Raw genomic sequence first — 14,903 nt, 5'->3', positions numbered from 1 at the left:
GGCGGGGGAAGGAAATCCAAATTAGCTACCAAACACCTAATTCTGCCCTTTACATGTACCTTGATCTCCTTGGTTGCTCCAACACATAAACAGGGTCTGTGTAAAGGCTTCAACATATGCAATTCTCCTAACAATGTACACACAGCATATCACACAAATGACCCTGGCTTTCTAGCTTGTAACCAATCAACATCAGACCAACCACAAGGAAAGCATGTCTATCAGAATGTGTTCACACAGGGGGTCATGGGGAGAAACAAGATGCTTGGTGGTAAACATGTCATTTCCTTGTCTTCCTTGCCACTTTTCATCTCCAACCTCTTCCCGCTGCTTCTTTTTGAAGATGAAAAAAATTTCAAGCATAATTTGTGGAACAACAAATTTGGTTCTCTCTGGAATAAGAATTTTAATTTGAGAATATGGCCTAGGAGAGTGCAATGGCTTAAGGCGCTCGCTGTGGAATGATTCTTATTTGTTAGCATTTAAGAAGGCTTATCTGAGCATTGTAGGAGGAGCTCATTACAAGATTTGCTTCAACATTCAATTTGACAGGATGCTATTGATTAGCATATGTAAGACACATTAAAGTAATAACACAATTAGGAAAACAGCTCCAATATCTTAGATGAGTAGAAATGCTGCAGCACTCAGGGATTTGTTTGTCAAGGCCAGAAGAGGAGACTGATGATTCCAATGACTGTGCTTTCTGTTACTGAAGATCATTAATTTGATCCAGGCTAACATTTAACACTACAGAAGTCTCTTTTCAAACAAAATGGAAGGCTTCTTTTTAAAGTTAGCAGTATGAGACAATAAAACACCTGCTGTTACTCTTAAAAAATAGTGAAATGCAAGCGATGGAGGGCGGATGGGATTTCCTGTGGCAATTTCTCATCCCTAGTTTACATATCCAGAAAATGAGGACTTGGCCACAAGCCAAATATACAGAAAATGGAAGTTCAGCAGATAAACCTGCTCCGGGGGTATTCCTGCAAGAAAGTATCTGAAAAGCCAGACCTGGTACTCTTACCTCTGACCCTGTTTACTAGGTTCTTCCCAGAGAGAAGTTGCCTTCTCTCTGAAAAGTAACCAACGACCTGGGCTATACTGTATTTAATTTAAAGTGGCATCACCTCGCCTGTAACAAACTGAGATTTCATTCCAGAAACCAACAGGCAGACCTCTGCTAGGTCTGCACAGAATGGAAGGGGCAACTTGGATTTGACATAGCACTGACAGCAACTGGTCAACGTACACTGCTGTTCAATATCTTCCAAGACCAAAACAGCAATCAAAACAAAAGATACAGACAATAAATTGGCATTCTGTGCAGTGATGTCACCCGATACAGGACAGTGTGCAGTGACGTCACCCAATACAGCCAGCGTGTCACCCCCCATGCAGTGAGTGGGGCAACACCCCAGGTGGTTGGCGTGGTGATGTACTATCACTCCACCCCCATTGGTTTTTGGTGGGGCGGGGGAGGCTGCCTTCTGGAGCATTTGTTGAGCTCCAGTTTCATCAGATCAGGACCTTTCTGGTGGCTTCACATTCCCCATTGCCTGGCCTCACCACCAGCCAAGGCACGTTTGCTTACAGCACAGAATTCAGACGAGCAGGTTCAAATCCTGTGTTTTCATCTTATTTCCCTGCATAGCCATCTGCAAATGAAAGCCCTTTTCTGACAGATTACTAAACTCCCACAACCCCATACAACAATTTGCCTTCGTCAGCCATTTTTTGCGCACAGAAAGTTCACCTGTTTCTTCACTGACTGTCACTTTGCCCCTCTCTGCCACTTAAATTTTTTACCTGGTAACTTCCTCCATCTCCTTCATAGCCTGCCTATTCGCCTGACTTGATCCCTCTGTAAACTTAGCTACAGGGATCTATATCCTGCTGGTGAGATTTCCATCCACCAGGTGTACTGTAAAGCGTGCATCACTGCACGAGCCAGACCACTTGACAAATTGCTTCCCTTTTAACGACTACCACCAACACAGATCAGGTTCTGGTTCATAACAGAGTTGGGGAGATGGAGGGGGAAGAGACTCATCACAGGGGTGTAGATCTCTGTGGTCGAAGCAACATCTAGGCTAGCTTTGCTTCCTTATAATAATGTTGCACTATGCTTTATCATTTTGGATTTGATACAAGGTTCCAAACCTGGATTTTATTTTTGGATTAATGTGACCAGTTTAACTAGAGCTCAACACTACACTTTAATGCTTAAATGGATGGGCAAATGAACACAGAAAAGAAATATTCCAGATAGTATAAAGGATAAACTGAATGGTGTACATATATTATTTTAGATCCAGATAATCTGCAACAGTAAATGCCACCAAGGATTGCCAAATGAAAAAATACATGACCAGCATTCAAGAGAATGAAAATAATGGCATGTAGCATGTGCATCTTATTTTGAATATCAAGTTCACTTTAGGTGATCTGTTCCTAAACCAAAAGAAAGATATTTAAAATAATTTTGGCAGAGGAAAAAAATCATTAGAGGCTTTCAAAGAGGACAGAACAAAAAGAATGGGGCTATTTAATTCAGAGACTGGAAGAATGAGGCTATAATGAGGCATAAAATCATTTTATAAAAAGGTAAATTGGCCTTTCATGTTCATGCAGTCACATTATAGAAGAATGAACCAGCCAAACCTATGCTGTTCAAAGTTAAAGAACTTAGCAGAACTAAAAAGAGAAATGTCATATTTTAGTGAGCAAAATGCCAATAGTGCAGGAATAAAAAAAATCACTAACTTTTGTGGGACCTTCATACTTGTGCAAGAGTCTACAGAGTCCCAAAACTCTCCATTCTATTGGTCTGTTATTCATTCTTTGAATTATTCATTCTTCTTAATTCACTTTGGGGGAACAAAGGTGTTGAATGATATGCATTTGATGATGCATCAAATCATTTTGCCTATGTAAGTTTATGACAATAACTGTCTGCCTTCAGGTGCATTCAGGTCTCTCAAATTTCAGCAGACTGAAGATGGTTAATTTTTGGAATAGAATATTCTGACCTTCCAAACACATAAGTATTGAATGCTTAATTAATCTGTGGAACTCCTTGCCACATGATGAGATGGCAACAGGCCTGGATGACTCTGAAAGGGGATTGAAAGGATTTATAGTGGAAAAGTCCATCACAGGTTATGATGACTGTATGCAAGCTCTGCTTCTTAGAGGTAACCTATGACTGAATACCAGATGAAAGGGAGTGGCAACACGGTTGTCTTGTGTGTTCCTATGAGATATAGAAAGCTGAACTAGATGGGCTCTTGGTTTGATCCAACAGGGCAATTCTTATGGTCTTAATGCTTAGGTGCCATCCTGTTTTGTTTTAGTTCTTCCAAAATGCAACCAGCTTGGGAGAAAAGTGCCCAGCTAACAGGAAGCCATAGTTGTGGCAATATCACACAACCGAATGCTCCATATAAAAAAGTCTACCTCTACAGAGTGAAGGATTCTAGCCTAACCTTCTCCCTGACATACTAATTTTCTACATGCAAGGTTTTTAAAAAAGTAATTATGAATTAATTCAACATGATGCTCTGTTGGTAGATTCTTTAAAATTTTGTTTTTGGGCCATTCAGGTAAAAAATTTAGAGAAACTGGTAAAAAAAAAAAAAAGGCAGGTTTCACTACTGCAAAGCCCAAACGGCCATTGTAAATGGTCTGCCAACAGGACACGAGACTGTGTACTTCTGGCTGTCGATGGAAAGACTGTGGAGACCCAGCAGGTGACAGCAGTGCCCGTCAACTCAGGAGTGTCCACTGACTGATGGGGGGGGAAGAGTGGGGGGGAAGAGTGGAGGATGGAATTAGGTGGAATGGAGAGGGCTGGCAGCATGACAGAAACAGGAGGGGGTAGCACTCAGTGCAGGTGACTTTGTCTACTTGTACTTGAGTCAGCCAAAGTTCAAGGAAACCCATAGGAGACCATGGCATGACAGAATACAGTAAGTAGAACTTTGCCTTACTTCCCTCTCCTGTCGCATCATGGCACACACACACCCTTTGCAGGATACAGCACAAGCTTCCTTGTGGCTGCAATGGTGGGGGGGGGAGGACAGGACTGTGGACCCTTTGACACTGTTGTGAGCTAACAAGAATTTAGATAGATAATGCAAAAAACAACATTTGGATCCACACTTGCAGTGCTAACTGGCTAGTTCAAGTGTAGAACCCCGTGATGGCTTCACAAATGCAAGTCACTACACACCATGCACGTATAGTGTATGCACCTGTTTCTTAGACTTCTGAATTTCCAAGTGTTGGCAAGGGTGTTGCTCCTGAAAGCACAACCATTACTGAATACTAGCATGAGAAGCAGCCCTCAGGGTGATAATCATAGTCTCTGTACAGAAGAGAGATATTGAATAATTTCCTTCCAAAGAACAGAGCGGAAAATAACCAATTACATTAGGATTTTACATACATTTGCACAGTCTTTACATAGTTACTCTAGTAAGTCCGTCATTCTAAAATAAATAAATGGCAGATTTATTAAGTATTCCCTTACAGTGATGATACTCATGTCAAAGACAGCCCATTTAGAAATGTGATTACTCTTGTGCTGAGATAGAAAACTTTCCCTGAAAAAAACTCGATGTTCTCTCAGTCATTTCCTTTGTCATAATGCAAATAAGAAAATAAAGTTTAGTCTGCAGTTGCTAGAATGAGTTCTTCCTAGATCACAAGGTAGCACAATTTGTGTTTAAGATAGAATAAAGCATGGCAGTCACAAGATCGAACAGCTCCATATCCAAGAACCACGTAATCGGTCAAAATAATATAGATTAGCTGTCTTTGGCAAGCAATTCCAAGAAAATCATTTCTGACACTTAAAAAAAACACGACAGTACTTCCCTAACTGGGGGGAAAGAGGAAAACACCTTCTTAAGTGCAGGTTTTGAAGTCACCTGCCCTACCTCTTCTAACGTTTTGACACATCTTGGATGAATTTGGTATGTAATTCCACAGTAAATTGTAACAATTGTTCTGAGATTTATTGCTGTATTTTTCTTGTCTACATGATTATATCTTTGGCTGATGCTTCCAGGCTGTAATTGTACAGCAATGCTGTGTGTTTATGATTGGTGCTTATCAGTGGCGTCGCTAGGGGAGTGTGGGGGGTGCGGGCCGCACTGAGTGACGCACACGGGGGTGACATGCTAAAATCACGGTGGTTAGGAGTAACCCCATCATGTTATATTCCGCTGGATGTGGAATTTCGAGCTGAACACAATGCAAAAAACCAGAGTGAAATAGCTCCTTTCCTTCAAAAGTTATGGCCAAAAAATTGGAGAACAAAAAATGCATGGATCCCTATGAAAAGTGAAAGTGAGCCGTATCACGCGTTTACTCGCAAGTAGGTGAATAGGTGAACCTGCCTTAGTCTGTCAGAAAGGGCAGGCTGGTAGGAATCCAATGACACCAGAATGGCCCTGATCCAAAGAATGTAGCTCCCAAAAACACCTGAGAAGGAAGTCCCTCCCTCCAAGCAGATAAATGTATTGAGCCCTATGGAAAGAGAAACGAAGCCTCTAGGTCACGTTTACTTGCAAGTAAGCAAACGTGCCTTGGCTGGTGTGAAAGATCAGGTGAAGGAGAGTGCAAGGCTACCAGAATGGCCCTGATCCTATGCACCTGGAACTAAACAAGTGCTCCAGAAGGCAGCCTCCCCCCCCCCCCACTAAAAAGGATCAAAACAGAGGCTTCAGCTGATATGGTGAACCTTTTTGAGACTTGCAAAGCCAAATGGATCCTGACAGTGATCTGGTTTAAACAGAAGTTCTTAAATTGAACTGGGCACTGGATAGGGCTGAAAACCTTGCTGGTTTTGGAGGAGGGGGTGTTATTGCAGGCAGGCTACAGAGGAAATTCACTTGGTGGAACAGGGCTGGGTTCAGATTATTTAATTATTTGTTTTACTTTAATTATTTATACTTATTTTAATTTGCCTGATGATGTCACTTCCACCATGACATCACTTCTGGTGGGTCTTGGATTTATTGTCATTCTAAAAAGTGGGTTCCCAGTGCTAAAAGTTTGAGAACTGCTGCAATAAGGTGTTAGTAAGTTGACACCCTGGGAGGGGATGTGTGACACCACTGGTGACCAAAATCACTAAAATCACAGTTTGGAGGAATAATACCAGCATGTTATATATCAATCAGTGCGTAATTTCATGCAGAATGTGTTCTATCTTTGTTCTATCAAAAGGTACAGCCAAAAAACCAGTGGGGGCAGAGTGATGGTACATCACCACGCCCACCACCCAGGGTGTTGCCCCACCCATTGCATGGGGGGGTGACGCGCTGGCATCCTGCACTGGGTGACGTGAACCCTAGTGACGCCTCTGGTGCTTATAATACCTTTGTTTTCTAAGTCATTTTTATTTTTTTTTAAAAACAAGAATAGCAGTCACTGGTAACAAACAAAATTATTCTTAAACCACCACTGGGTGCAACATTGAGGTATAACATTGGGAAAAATTAAATTTTCAAACAGTAAGAAAATGGAAAACTTGGCACCTCAGTTTTATCCTGTGTGCAGCATGACATGTCTTAACACGCCACTGTAAACTGAGGTAACAAAAAGTAAAAGTCGACACATTTTACCAATTATTACAAAAATCATAGTTTTAAAAGGATACTTTTTTTTACTATTGTGCCTGCAAAATGTTCACTGCATGAATTTTCAGCCAAATATATCAACCAACTTCATTTTCATATTTCACATGCTTGGAAGGAAATGAAGGAAAGTGTCCTGTCTCATAATCACATGACATTATAAAAATAAGGTAATTTACATAAACTTGAATTAGTATTCAGGCAATTGATACTCAAGAACAGCTGATGAGTCTTGATCTATAATTTGGCTCCTGCCTCCATGCATTACTTTTTTTCCTGTTTCCCTTTTCCTTTTTCCCCTCTAAGAATATTTAAGGGCAGGCTCAAGAGAGGGAGAGAAGAGAGGGGGGGAAAAAAAACCATGAACAGTAAAGAGAGAGAGAGAGAGAGAGAGAGAGAGAGAGAGAGCGCGCGCTCCCTGTTGCAGGAGGTTGGGGTGGAAAAGCAAGATCCAGCTATGAAATGTTGACTATTGTCATGACGAGCTAACCTGCGGCAATTATTATTATTATTATTAACAGTATTTATATATGGCTTTTCAGTGGAAAGTTCACAAAGCAGTTTACAGACAAATCAAACAAACAACTAATGGCTCCCTGTCCCCAAAGGGCTCACAATCTAAAAAGATGCAAAAGAATAGGAATTGTCCACAGCAAGTCTTATGACATATTGACAGATTTAATCAGACTGCAGCCAGAAGAGATAGCAATTATGATTGTTATCAAAGATTGTGATCTGAACACCTGCCCATAATGAAGACTGTTGTCCAGAAGTCAGTGAAATTCACAGTTTCAGGTTGTTCCCAGACCCACTGTGGCAAATGGATAATAAGGCTGCAGTGGAGCTAGAGGCATTTTTCACAAACTCCATCATGCAAGAAATTACTACATTTTCACTTGGCTTCAGACTATACAACTTACAGACATGTCCTTGTATTCTTAGGACTTGACTACTGTAATTCTTTGTGAGTAGGGCTGCCTTTGAAGATCATGTGGCTGCTACACTTACGTATAGGAGATTGTTTATTTCCTAATGAGAGTATATTTGAAAGCACAGCATATACACATGCAATTCAAAGTCAGAACCGACTTCCTACTACCTTTCATGTACAAACCTTGCGGGCAGTTTGTGTCTTATCAAGCCCTAAATGGTTTTATAGGAGACTACATAATTTACAGCCTGTCCTTTCCCATCCCCCCAGCCTGAGTGCAATTGCAGACAACTGAAACCTGATTCAAGAAAAAGCCTAAGGTACAATATTCTTGGGATTGTACTAGTTCCAAATTCAGGCAATCACATGTCTGAATACTGTCAGGAAATCCCATGGCCTGGGGCTGGAATCTAGCCAAAGAAGTTTCCTTGTGACTGAGAGCTCTCAAGCTTCAAAGCCTACTTCAGGAGTAGAATGGGACAGGGATGTACACTATCGGTACCTGAAGTTGACAGCCAGTACAAAGCCTCTACGCTGGCCTGACCTGGTATCTGTGCCAGAAACCTGGTTTTTTGCACTTGCGAAGACATGAAAGTAGCACCTTCTGCCTGTGGCATTTCATGTTTCAGCTGAAGCTCTGGGTCAAACCCCCACCTCCTGGACCCTACTCAGATCAGGTGTCATGCACATTCATCCATGGCTCTGATACTCCAATACCAATAAATACACCTGTTTGTGAAGAGCCTATCACAAGAAAAATCTGAATGGTAATCCCCATGCAGTTCTTATTCTATAGCTAGTGGTGATCTTAAATGTTTTTATTTTTTCACAGAATTGTTTTTCTCCAAGTAAAAAAGTGCAGAAAGAGGTATTTTGATTTCAAGGGCACATTTTTTATAAATTATACTAGCTCTAAAACTGTACTAGGTAAGTAATATAGGCAGTATAGCATCAGCATATGCAGCCATAGTCATTACACAGTAAATTAGGTATTAGAAAATGGCTTTATTTTTTGCAGATTTTTTAAAACAAAAATGAAAAGTGCAGAAAACAGTTTTATGTGTTTTTGTTTTGTTATCACTGCAAAATCACATGTCTATTCATCACCTTTTGGGTGCTTTGTACACACAGTGTTATGTCACTGATTCTGAAAAGAAGTGTGGCTCAAAAAGAACTTCACTTGTTAGAGGAGGCCTTCCTCCAGATAAAGTCATCTACTCTTAAAGACAGAGACCATGTCAGAATATCTAATGACTACCTTTTTTCAGCAGGGCTAGTCAATCACTAAATCAGCATTTTATAGCTTGGATTTACTTAAATAAATTGTCAATAGGAAACTGTGGCTGGGATTAACGAGGTATTAAAAACAGGCTAAACATGAAATGCTGGGAAGAGATGAAAAAGCTCTAGAAGCAGTGAGTGATCAAGCTTAATTGGACCTCCAAAAAAGAGAAAAAGAGTTCTACTTCATGTATTTTCCATTAGATTAAAATCTGATATTTACTCACCATTAGAAGATAGAGAAGCAAAAGGGGGGGGGAACCTTCTCTAAATTATTACACAAGCCAAACAGAGGAACAAAGAGGCAAACAGACTTGTTTGTCTCTAAAGAGATATTCCAAATGTTTTAGAAAATGCAATTAAACAACCAGCTGGAGTAAAAGACCAAATTAATATTGACTTTATTAACTGATGGCAGACGCATAATGAGTCAGGTTGACACTTTTAAAGAACACGGTCCCCTTTCACGCCTGTTAGTTTTTGCACAACTTCGTTTCTCTGCATCCACCGCAGGCCTAGACAACTTGTGGCCTTGCCAAATGCAGTCCAGCCACAGCAATTTGTGGTCTGCCAGGTGCTTGACCACACTCTTCTTTTGTAGTCACAGTTGGATTATCCAGCCTTTGACAGGCCATTGTGCATGGTTTGTGGGCTGTGCCTGTCTTGGTGAGTTAAAAATTGTGCAGGCCTACTCTAAATGATGTTTATGTGTTGTCAAAGTGAACCTTTCCCAATGACTCCTTCAATACCTTTTAAAAGACCTCTTCAATGGAGACTGAGAAACACCTTTACACTTCAGCCTTGACTATTGACAATTTCATGGTCTCCTAAACACACGATGCAACAGAATTGAAAGAAGAAAGGAGATTAAAGGAAAGTAAGAAATGCACTGTAAATCAGGCTGAAGTTATGTGAACTTCTTACGTGATTCTAAGGCTGCAATCCTAACCACACTTTCCTGAGAGTAAGCCCCATCGAACAAAATAGGACTTAGTTCTGAGTAGGATTGTCCCCTAAGTTGCTAAGTACAGCAGAATTGGAGCAAAAACACTGTCAAGAAACTATGGGTGGTTCCAGCAGCAAAATGAGATACAGTATGATACTCAAAACTGTCTCCAACTTAATCTATCACTCCTGTGCACCTCCTGATTCCCAGGTCCTGGCAACTTCCTGAGCAACAAGAACTCACCCATTCCCAAGATACCTGAAATGACCTAGCTAAAAAGAAATTTTAATATACAGTACTCTCTTTACTTCAGAGTCTAATCCAGTACATTAGAGCCTTTCTAAGTTTATGTGAAATGAGATGGGAGAATCCTGGATTGTTTCACTTCAGATTAGAGGTTGGTGGTCATAGTTTTCTGAATGCTCTCTCATGTGAAAACAATACTTCCCTCAGACTCCCCTACCTGTAGTATACTAATATCAGGCAGAAGGCTGTACCAGATACTCTTTCTTGCTACTGGTCCTGAGAATCAGATGCTATCTATTTAAAAATTTTCTACTCTGCCTTTCCCTTGCCAAGGCCACTCACAAAATGCTCATAAAAACATAAACTGGGCTAACGCACCCCTGGCCACAGTCTCCACCTGACCCTCCAGGTGGAGCTCTGAATCCAGAAGCACATCTAGGCTGCACAATCGTCCCTACAGAGGGAGTGTTACCCCATTTAGAACAGGTTTACGATTCAGTACTTGCACTGAGGAGTTCCTGACCAATAGGAACCCCGTCTTGTCCAGATTTAATTTCAATTTATTGGTCCTCTGCCAGACCTTGACTGATTCCAGATAACACTCCAAGACTTCAACAGCTTTCCTGGAATTAGTTAGCAGAGATAGAGCATGGTGACCCTCAATTCCAAATTCCTGGATGATGTCCCCTAGTGGTTTCATATAGTTATTGAAAAGCACGGTTGCTATATGAATATAACATTTAATATTCATGAATATAATAAATCCCAACAAAGGGAATGGAGCTATAGTTCAGTGGCAGGGCAAATACATTGAACTAGTCAGCAGGTAGGGCTGGGAAAAAAACTTGTCCGAATACTGAGCTAGATGAACCAATGGTCTGACTTGGTGTATAAGACAGCTTCATGATGTGCTAGCTTACCCTGGGCAGGGAGAGGGTTTGTTCCTGTTTACATGATGAAGTGTTCAACAAATAAACAGTCTGAAGTGATACAGTCCAGAATCCAAATTCTTCCCAAGTGGCTGGCCAGATAACATGGTGGGGCACAAAAAAAGTGTACCTTGGGCAATAGCAGCATGGCAACATTGTCTCAAAAAGTCATTGTCTGAACATGGTTTCAGCTTCCACTGTAATATGCAAAACAACAACAACAAAAATACTGCAGATAATTACCACAGATGCTTTAGGGCTACATACAAAATATACTTGGAAGAACATTTTGCTGAAATACAAATGATACTTTTACACTTTACAGGTTGAGTTCCGTTCCCAGAACTCAAGTGGATGGCAAAAATCACATTAAAGCAAATCCACTTAAAAAACAATGTCCCTTTGTGAGGCAATTTAAAAACAGCCTTGCTGACCTTTGTGATGCAAGACAGAGTCATTAGACAGACAATACATCAATCAGTCTTTCTCCAGGTGCTTAGAAAGGCATCACTCAGAGCCAGTGACAGATCCCTTCACCCAGAGCTCAGAGCTGGGAAAGAATGCAAAGTGATTATTGTATCTTTCTTTCATATGCTCAGGGAGAAGGGAGGAATCACTTGCCTTGGAGTGAAGCTGTTCTAAGTGTCTGGCGAGAGAATGACTGAGGGATTGTCAGCCGGCCGCCCTCTCTCAAATTAATGAGATTATTGTTAAACAACTTCTTTCCTTTAATTTAAAGGGTCCTTCTCATTGCATTGAGATAAAACCCTGGGTGAAAAATCTGTGGATAACTGGGTTATACCTGTAGTTCTAAATGCCATCTTAACAGAACACCTTTAACCATTAGAACTCCCAGACCCCCCAATGGAAAAGATGCTTACGTATAAGCAACCACATTTACTCCTGCCACCCAAGACGCTGCATACAAACAACAGAAAAGGCCACCATCACCTACATGCTGTGCTTGTGAGTTTCCCAGGGCATCTGGTTGGCCACTAGTGGAAACAGACTGGGCTAACATGGACTTATGGTCCAATCCAACAGAGCTCTTCTAATGTTCTCCTCTGTGCTAATTTTGACCCCCCCCCCCCCATGAGATTATAAATTGCTCAGAGCAGGCTTCTGTCTTCAGCTTATGAGACACCGTGAAGTGTCACATACACTGAAGGAGCTCTATGAATGAATATCATCACAGACAGTATTGCACAGGGCTCATCTAACTAGCTGCCAAAGGAACACTTTTTGCTCTTCTTGCAATGTCTCAATAAGTCATCTGTAGTCACCAGCAAAATATTCTTACACCAGGACATGTTCTGAGGCATTTTGGTGGATTTTTCAATCCTATTCTATACAGTCTCTCTCTCTCCTGTGTGTGTGGGGGGCTCTGCTTGGGAGGCATCTTAGAGATAAGCTGCAAAGAGCAAGGAGTGTGATGCCCTCTAATGTTTTCAAAAGGTCAGGAAACTCCACTGTCATGAAATGATTACATAAAGAGGATCTGTAGATGTTTATCTCCTTGCAATATTTCAGACTATTCAAAGCTTAGCCGTGAACTAACATGGCTTATGATATAACTAAAGAGAGATTCCCAGATAATGGCAAAAATAATGCCATAAGGCAGGTAGCTATACACAGCAAGACACTAAAAGGAACCATTAACAACAGCTTGTGGGGATAAGCTGTATTTGTCCTGTTGTGGAAAGTGGCAGCACAAATGAAGCTTGTAAATATGGACAGGGCAGCCACCCTATATACAGGATTGCTACCTTTAGAATACAAAAATTCTGGCATCTCAGGCGGAGTATGCCTGCATATGTACCAAGTCTCTTTTCTGGTGATGGTGACCGTTCCTGAGTTGTCCAGAGATCACCAGAGTGTGCTTTGGGAGCTGCTGCCTAAATGGTGGCCTGGAATGTGAGAGCATAAAGTTCCACAAATGGAGTGGGAGAGGGTCTTGCTCTGCTCTGGACTGGCTGGTTGGGTCTCCTAGATTGTGCTTAGGGGACTCACACATGCACATGAAATTCTTCTTGCTGAACTCATGTTATAAAATGGTACTTTTATGTACTACTGTACATAAATTGTACTAAAATGGTACCACCATAATCCACTTTATTAATAGGATACACTCCAATGAATAACACAGGGTGCACTGGTTTGCATTCACAGAAGAACTATAAGCACTACACTACAAAATACAGCTGTTGCTCCACATGAAGGTTTAGAATGCATGCATACTCGGAGTAGGAGCAGCTTAGCTGGTATGGTTTTCAGGTTTTCAGCCACTTGTGGTTTGGTCTTGTGAGCAAAATTCTAGCTGCGTGGCAACATTGCATGAAGGGGTGACATCTGGTAAACAGCATATCTGATCCTAAAATGATCATAGCTGTTCACTGAGAGCAGCTCTGGACATTACAGTCATGCAACCAGAACAGGAAACAAAAGTGATTTGTGCTTCCGACTCTGCTACATCATGCAAAATGTATAGGTTCCTGATGTAAGGGAGATGCAAAATATCAATTCCACACAATTGGAGATGCAGAAGAAGATGAAATGTGAGGCATAAACACCTCCTGGACCCATTACATCACTATAATATTCAAAGCCTCTCTAAGACTCATAATTACTGCTTCTCAGTGACAATTTAACTGCCCCACATCCTATGGGATCTTGGGTACTAGCAGGAAGAAGAGGGGATGATCAGAGAAAGTTAACAGGGAGCAGGAGCTTCCTGCTTGCTTGTCTGACTGTAAGCTTCATGTTTACAGTGACTAGTAATAATAATAATAAACAGGTATTTATATACCGCCTTTCTTGGTCTTTATTCAAGGCGGTTTACATAGGCAGGCTTTATTAAATCCCTTATTAAATAGGGATTTTTACATTTTCAAAGAAGGTTCTTTCTTTCAAGAACGACTACATTCAAGGTGTTTCATTCCGATCTGGCTTCACATTCTGGCCTCCATCCTCCCACACTCAGAGCAGACGGAATTGCTCGGCTTCAGCTTGTCAGCTGCTCCAAGGTTGCACGGTGCCGGTGGCCTCGAACCGGCGACCTTGTGGATGTTATCTTCAGGCAGACGGAGGCTCTACCCTCTAGACCAGACCTCCTGCCTTTTACTTTTACTGACTTTTACTTAGTAAAAGTAAGGCACAATCAACCTTGGCACTAGCAGTAAGACTCAAAACAAATGGGTGTAGGGATAGGGTTCCCCATATCTGTGGTTTCTGTATCTGTGGGAAATGCATCCCCATGAATGCATCCCTCCAGATACAACGGTACATCTGTATATATTTGCCTGCACAAATGTACTTGAGCAAGATGCATAAAATGTCTTCTTATAAAATATTTCATCATGTATACTGTGGGTCTGCAAAAAGTAAAGGAGAGGAATAAGCAAATGTCTCTCTCCCATCTGCTCCACAGACAGTCTGGGAAAATTTTAGCAAGAGGTACAGAAAAGCTATAACTAGGTAAGAATCACATAAAGGTATGAAACCGCTTAATGATCTTACACAGGCATTATAAGTCCCTTTGACAGGTCTGATTATTTTAAACCCTAATTTGATTACTGTATCTGGCAGCCCGCAAGGGCATGTTTTACTAACTGCAGGTCGGGAGGACATGATAAATGTTGACAAAAAACATTAAAGGTTAAATAGATGCAAGCCTGTAAAACATTTCAAGCTGTGCAATGCCAAGAGCAAGCATTAAGGCCTTTTTATCCTCCTGTGCATTTTGTTTCACTGGCATCTAAAACTGGCATTTCCACAAGGATTTGAAGCATGCCTTGGTGCTTTCCTAGAACACCTTTTGCATCTACAAGATACAAGAACTTCCATCTGTAATGCACACATTTATGCGGGGGAGGGAGGAATCAAAGGGTTTGAATAACAAAAAACTCCAACAAAGCCTGATC

At 41.2% G+C, this 14,903-nt stretch overlaps 1 protein-coding gene across 6 annotated transcripts in view; it reads right to left on the bottom strand.

The window, feature by feature from the left end:
- Positions 1 to 14,903, bottom strand: part of ZMIZ1 (zinc finger MIZ-type containing 1) — a 427,264-nt gene that overhangs the window by 89,662 nt on the left and 322,699 nt on the right. The window lies entirely within an intron of this gene.

Source organism: Tiliqua scincoides, chromosome 3, assembly GCF_035046505.1.
Source record: "Tiliqua scincoides isolate rTilSci1 chromosome 3, rTilSci1.hap2, whole genome shotgun sequence".
NCBI classification, from domain to species: domain Eukaryota; kingdom Metazoa; phylum Chordata; class Lepidosauria; order Squamata; family Scincidae; genus Tiliqua; species Tiliqua scincoides.
This window is presented reverse-complemented; position numbering and strand designations above follow the sequence as displayed.